The following is a 7,542-nucleotide window of genomic DNA, read 5'->3' on the forward strand; positions in this document are numbered from 1 at the left end:
CAGTCATTCTGGAGAGCGATTTGGAACTATGCTCAAAAAGTTATCAAACTGTGCATACTCTTTGATCCAGCAGTATCTCTACTGGGCTTATACCGCAAAGAGATAATAAAGGAGGGAAAGGGACCTGTATGTGAACGAATGTTTGTGGCAGGTCTCTTTGTAGTGGCCAGAAACTGGAAACTGGGTGGAGAATGGCTGAATAAATTGTGACATATGGATGTTATGGAATATTATTGTTCAGTAAGAAATGACCAGCAGGATGATTTCAGGAAGGCCTGGAGAGACTTACATGAACTGATGCTGAGTGAAATGAGCAGGACCAGAAGATCATTATATACTTCAACAACAATACTATATGATGATCAATTCTGATGGGTGTGGCCATCTCCAGCAATGAGATGAACCAAATCAGTTCCAATAGAGCAGTAATGAATTGAACCAGCTACACCCAGTGAAAGAACTCTGGGAAAGAACTATGAACTACTAGAATTCCCAATCCCTCTATTTTTGTCCGCCTGCAGTTTTGATTTACTTCACAGATTAATTGTACAATATTTCAGAGTCCGATTCTTTTTGTGCAGTAAAATAACTGTATGGACATGTATACCTATATTGTATTGAATATATACTTTAACACATTTAACATGTATTGGTCAAACTGCCAATGGGAGAGTGGGAGGTGAGGGGAAGGAGGGGAAAACTGGAACAAAAGGTTTGGCAGTTGTCAATGCTGAAAAATTACCCATGCATATATCTTTTTTTAAAATTTTAAAAAGTTTTTTTTTATCATAGCTTTTTATTTTACAGCATTAACAATTGTCAAAACTTTTGTTTCCCGATGGCAGGTTGACCAATACATGTTAAGTATGTTAAAGCATATATGTCCTAACAATTATTTAATTTTAATTAAATTATTAAATTTAAAAATGCAAGCAGACAAAAATAGAGGGATTGGGAATTCTATGTAATGGTTCATAGTCATCTCCCAGCATTCTTTCATGGGTGTAGCTGGTTCAGTTCATTACTGCTCTATTGGAACTGATTTGGTTCATCTCATTGCTGGAGATGGCCACGCCCATCAGAATTGATCATCATATACTATTGTTGTTGAAGTATATAATGATCTTCTAGTCCTGCTCATTTCACTCAGCATCAGTTCATATAAGTCTTTAGGGCTTTCTGAAATCATCCTGTTGGTCATTTCTTACCGAACAATAATATTCCATAATATTCATATACCACAATTTATTCAGTCATTCTCCAATTGATGGGCATGCATGCACTCAGTTTTCAGTTTCTGGCCACTACAAAGAGACCTGCCACAAACATTCCCCCATACATATACCATGTAAATAAGAAGCTATAAAAAAAATTTTTTTTTTCTATTTAACATTTTTTTGACTTTTAAAACATTTTTATTTAAAGTTTTGAATTCCAAATTCTATTTATCCCTCCTCCTTCTAATGCCTCCTCCCTGAGATGGTAAGCAATCAAATGTAGGCTACACATGTGCAGTTATGTAAACTATTTCCATTTTTGTACAAGGTGTCTCAAATAAAAGAAAGAAAAGAAAGAAAATGAAAAAAAAAAGGTATTGGAATGTTTTTTAGTCAAAGGTTGTTTATTTGAATGCTCTGTAACTCTGAGTAGCCTATTGCACCAGATAAAGAAGAGTGACCCCTACGTGGATAGTACTTACTGGGACTTTTACTGTTCCCGGAAGAATGCTGCTTGTCCAGGCCACCTAATAACATGGTCAAGAATGAGAGCAGGGAGAAGGGAAGAGTAACATTCTTTCTACCCTCTGGTACCCACAAAGGCATTTGCCCCCTTGGGGAAACTCCTAGGCCTGGAACCCTTCATGCTTGTTTGTTCCCCTCTCACCTGAAATTGTTTAAGTAGTCCCTTGTCAATCCAGTTAAAGAAAAGTTATCCCCTTGGACGGATAACTCAGTATAGACAAGTTTGTTGACACATATTAAATTCCCATTGATTAGGATAAAAATGTCAAACCCCCTGCTTTCAATACAGATAAGGAATTTTGGCCCAAAGTCATCCAAAGTAATGTTACAGTTCCAGAATTCAAACCCAGGTCCTCTCTCTGATTCCAAATAATACAGTATATCTTATACTCTTCAGTAATGCCAAGGCAGGAATATAATTAGCAAAGACAATTCTTTCAGGATAAATGAAATATTGAAAGGGGAAGTGGTGAGATCACAAGGAAGATGTAAATGGAATGAAGTGCCCAGCCAAAGAAAAGGTGGTCATCATAACTCAAGGGAGGTGGTCTTTGTGGACATAGGGGAAACTTTTTTTTTTGTTTTTTTTTGCTGAGGCAATTGAGGCTAAGTGACTTGCCCAGACTCACACAGCTAGGAAGTTTTAAGTATCTGAGGCCACATTTGAATTCAGGTCCTCCTGACTTCAAGGCTGATGTCCTATCCACTGTGCCACCTAGCTGCCCCTATCTAGAGGAAACTTAAGGAAACTTATCAACATAGGAATTGTAGTCTAGGCAGGACAGATTAATACAGTCTAAGCTAAAGTGTGTGGGGGGGGATAGATGGCCCCAGAGTTAGAAAGATTCATTTTCCTGAGTTCAAATGTGACCTCAGACACAAGCTGCATCACTCTGGGAAAGTCATTTAATCCTGTTTGTCTCAGTTTCCTCATCTGCAAAATGAGTTGAAGGCAATGGCAAGAATTAGGGTCAGGTAGAGTCAGACCAGACTAAACAAGACCATTGGGGACAGGGCAGGATTGTTCATAGCACAATACTAGGAATAATAACCAAAAATGGAAATAGTGCCTGGCTTCAAACAAGATAGAATTTGCCGAAAGGAAATATCAAGGAACTTCTATTCTATTGGAAGGATAAAACATGCAGATATTTAACATGTGTAATATATAAAGGTAAAAAATTAAGCAATAAAAAAAATTCACTAATATGCAGGGACAGGAGTGAAAGAATGATGATAACTGAAAGGATAAGGGAAAACTATGTGGAAAAATCGGCACAGAAACTGAGCTTTGAAAGATGAGGATTCTAAAAGGAAGAGATGAAGAAAGGAAACCTTTTTATCATGGAGGAGGGCTCTAGCCCTCGTACCCTGAATTTATTCTTGTTATCTCTTTTTCAAAGAATCCTTAACTTCTTTCAAAACTTAATCTTAAGCATCATGTTTTAGATAAAGCTTTTCATGATCTGCTAGCTGCAAGTATCTCCCACTTAGACATCATTTTGTACTTAACTTTTCTATTATATATTTGTTTTATATTTATTTATATAATTATATAATAATTTTATATTTATTTTCCTCCAAAAGAATAAAAGCTCCTAGAAGGGAAAGGGTATTTCAGGTTTTAAAAATCTTTTGCACCTAGTATAAGGCCCAGGACATAGTAGATATCTGAGTTATTGTAATATGAATGAAGGGAAGTGAAAGATAGCATGTTGAGTTCAGGAAATAGCTTGTTTATAAATAAATATTAAATAATCAAAATAAATAATTATTAAATCACTAATTATTAACAATAATTATCAATATAATTATTAAAATCATGAAATAATTTATTTTTAAGATAGAAAGTATTGAAATTATGTACCTTTTAAGTCATTTCTAATTTCCCTTAGTTAACTTGAGGGACAATCTAACCAAAGACCCTGAACTAGTCACTTTACCGTTTGCCTAAGTTTCATCATTTGTAAATAAGCTAAAGAAGGAAATGGAACTCCATCCAAGTATCTTTGCCAAGAAAACCCTAAAAAGGGTAACAGAGATTTGGGTATGACTGAAAAATGACTGAACAGTAACAAGTCTAATAATGACTACTAATTGCTCTCTTGTGAGAACTCCAGTTGGTCCTATAATGACATGAATATAAAAGCTATTTGGTTGCATTCTATCCTTCTTCTCACTAAGTTTTCATCACACATTCTGTTCTTTACTCTCTTTTTGGGCCTGGGATTCCAGTCCAAGAAATACACTGGCAAAGCCAAACTCAAAAAAGTCTCAGGTCACATGGAAAATTCCAGTTCCTTGGGTATACTTCATAACCAAGGCCAGAGAAAGGCATAGATTCTAAATTTTCATCTATTTCTAACCTGACAATAATTTGGGATACCAACATCAGACAGCAAGCTGAGTGGGAAATTTTAGGTTATCCAGTTTTGCGTCAGTGATTTACCAATGCTCCTTACTTTTGATCTTCAGAATATCAAGTCTGGGTTTATTAGAATTTCATTGTTGCTGCAAAGAAAAGGCATCCATCTAAGGGAAGCTCACTCTCTCCTTCTTTGGTATGCTCTTCTTGATCTGAATCTACTGATATGCACAATTCATCAGGGCAGTCCAAATTGTGCCAAGTCTTTTGGATAAATAGGTGCAATTTGAGATTCTCTTGAGAAAGAGATCACTTCCAGGAAAGGCTTAGGTCATACTCCTTGTTTGGGAAGTCTTCAGGGAGAGTAAATCATCTGGAAATTTCCTGAGGAATTTAGCATGTGGCTCTGGAGTATTAGATTAGAGGAAAAGTAAAATCAATCTGGTCTCATTGTGTTTGGGACAAGGGATTTTCTGCTCCTTGCAGCTGCTGAAAGAGTGACTCAAATCTAATAAGACCACCCCCAAGAGGTTTAACTAGAACTGGACTAGCTTTCGGCATAGAGTTGTTTAATTTACTGAAGGAAGTTTTTCTATGATACTTCTTCTAAATAGAATGTAAGTTCTTAGAGGGACTTCATTTTTGTCCTTAAATCCAAGAGCCAAGCACAGTACTTTGTAAGTGCTTAATAAATGCCTGATAGATTGGTTGACTGATTTACCTTTTCCTGAATCTGTTTTCTTGTCATCCTAACCCTGCTCCTTTCTGTCAAAGACAATAAGTAGAATTATTGAATCCCCCAACTGGAAGAATCTGGAGCTAATCTATCTCAACTCCATTCTGAATAGAAATCCTTTCTTCAACAGCCCAACAGTTAGCCATTTGGTGCTGACACTACTAAAAAGTCAACCATAAGTCTCTTCTAATTATCATCTAATATTTAGTCCTAAGTTTTACATCATTTCCTGGATTTTTATCTGTGGTTAGCATCAGAAACCTGCCCATGTGTACAGAACATACAGTTCTTAGTTCCTCATAGAGTTGTTGTGAAGATCAAATGAGATAATAATATTAAAACCCTGTAGCATAGTACATGGCATATAGTAGGTACTAAATAAATATTACATTTGGAACAAGTAGGCAGGGACATCCTTATGATAGGACCTTCCTGTCAGAATTCTTCTATCCCTGCTTTGAGCCAGCAGTCAGGCATACCAGTAGCACATAAACCTTGATGATGCTGCCACCCGTTGGCTGAATCCCTCAATGACAAGTTCTTTACAGAATTCTATAATCCTTTGCAGCATTCTTATTACAAGGTATCACATACTGAGACCCAAGTGTGAACCTTGAAACAACTAAGTTACTAACTGTCCTTGTTGCTTGTTGCAAATAAAGATGGTGGTCCTGATTTCTACTATAAGTTAACCTGATATCTGCTAAAAGAAAAAAAAATTGGCCAGGTTGGAGACAGCTCTGCTATAGTTTTAATGGTCTTTAAATTATTTAAATGTCTCTGAATGTTGGTTTCTTCATTTTTAAAATGGGGCTGATTTTTACCTTGTTTCACAGGGTTACTGTGAAGAGCAAATAAGATTACACAAGATAATGATGTATCTAGATAGTGCAGTAGATAGAGTGCTGGATAGAGTCTGGAAGACAAGTTGAAATATATCTTTAGATATTTACTAGCTGTGTGAATCTGGGCAAGATGCTGAACATTAGTTCAAACGACAGTTTGCCTTAGTTTCCTCATCTGTAAAAGGAGGACAGTAATAGCTCCTATCTCCTGCATTTGTTATGAGGATTAAATGAGGGAATCATTCTAATGCACTTAGCACAGTGCCTAGCTAGATGGTTGGTTGGTTGTTGTCATTTGTTCTTGAAGATAACCAAAATGACATTGTATGTTAGAGTCGAATTATAGTATGTCCAACTGTGGCTGATTAGACAAGACAAGGTCAAATGCTCTGCCACAGATCAGACATAAATAATCCTTATGAACATTTGGGATGGATTCTCTAACTTTGCTTATCTTGAGTTTCTTCTGAGCTATTCAATTTTGCTTTGCCCATAGAGGACAGCATCCTTTTCTGATGAGGGCAGGCTTGCGAGTTGGTCTTGTACCAGTGTCTCCCATGTCATACCATCAATTCTGAAGTACTTAAGAGAGTGCCAACCACATAATAAGTATTTACATTTATATATATTCTAGCTATTAATATCAATTATAATTATAAATTACTACACAAATGTGAATTTATTTTTTTAGCTTTTTATTTTCAAAATATATGCATAGTTTTCAACTTTGTGTTCCAAATTTTTCTCCCTCCCTTTCCCCCTTCCTTAGATAGCAAGTCATTTAATAAATGTTAAACCTATGTAATTCTTCTATACATATTTATACAATTATTATGTTGGACAAGAAAAATCAGATCAAAAAGGAAAAAAGATGAGAAAGAAAATAAAAAGCAAGCAAAAAACAAAAAAGGCAAAAATGCTATGTTATGATCTGCATTCAGTCCCCACAGGTGTCTTTCTGGATGTAGATGGCTCTCTCCATCCCAAGTCTATTGGAATTGGCCTGAATCACCTCATTGTTGAAAAGAAACATGTCCATCAGAATCGGTCATCTCATAATCTTGCTGTTGCCATATACAATGTTCTTTTGATTCTATTTGCTTCATTTAGCATCAGTTCATGTAAGATTCTCCAGGCCTTTCTGAAATCATGTTGCTGATTGTTTCTTATAGAACATAATATTCCATAACATTCATATACCATAACTTATTCAGCCATTCTCCAATTGATGGGTATCTATTCACTCACTTTCCAATTCCTTGCTGCTACAAACATTTTTGCACATGTGGGTCCTTTTTCCCTTTTTATGGGATTTTTTTTAGGGTTACTGTGAAGAGCAAATAAGATTACACAAGATAATGATGTATCTAGATAGTGCAGTAGATAGAGTGCTGGATAGAGTCTGGAAGACAAGTTGAAATATATCTTTAGATATTTACTAGCTGTGTGAATCTGGGCAAGATGCTGAACATTAGTTCAAACGACAGTTTGCCTTAGTTTCCTCATCTGTAAAAGGAGGACAGTAATAGCTCCTATCTCCTGCATTTGTTATGAGGATTAAATGAGGGAATCATTCTAATGCACTTAGCACAGTGCCTAGCTAGATGGTTGGTTGGTTGTTGTCATTTGTTCTTGAAGATAACCAAAATGACATTGTATGTTAGAGTCGAATTATAGTATGTCCAACTGTGGCTGATTAGACAAGACAAGGTCAAATGCTCTGCCACAGATCAGACATAAATAATCCTTATGAACATTTGGGATGGATTCTCTAACTTTGCTTATCTTGAGTTTCTTCTGAGCTATTCAATTTTGCTTTGCCCATAGAGGACAGCATCCTTTTCTGATGAGGGC

Source organism: Antechinus flavipes, chromosome 3, assembly GCF_016432865.1.
Source record: "Antechinus flavipes isolate AdamAnt ecotype Samford, QLD, Australia chromosome 3, AdamAnt_v2, whole genome shotgun sequence".
In the NCBI taxonomy this organism is placed as follows: Eukaryota; Metazoa; Chordata; class Mammalia; order Dasyuromorphia; family Dasyuridae; genus Antechinus; species Antechinus flavipes.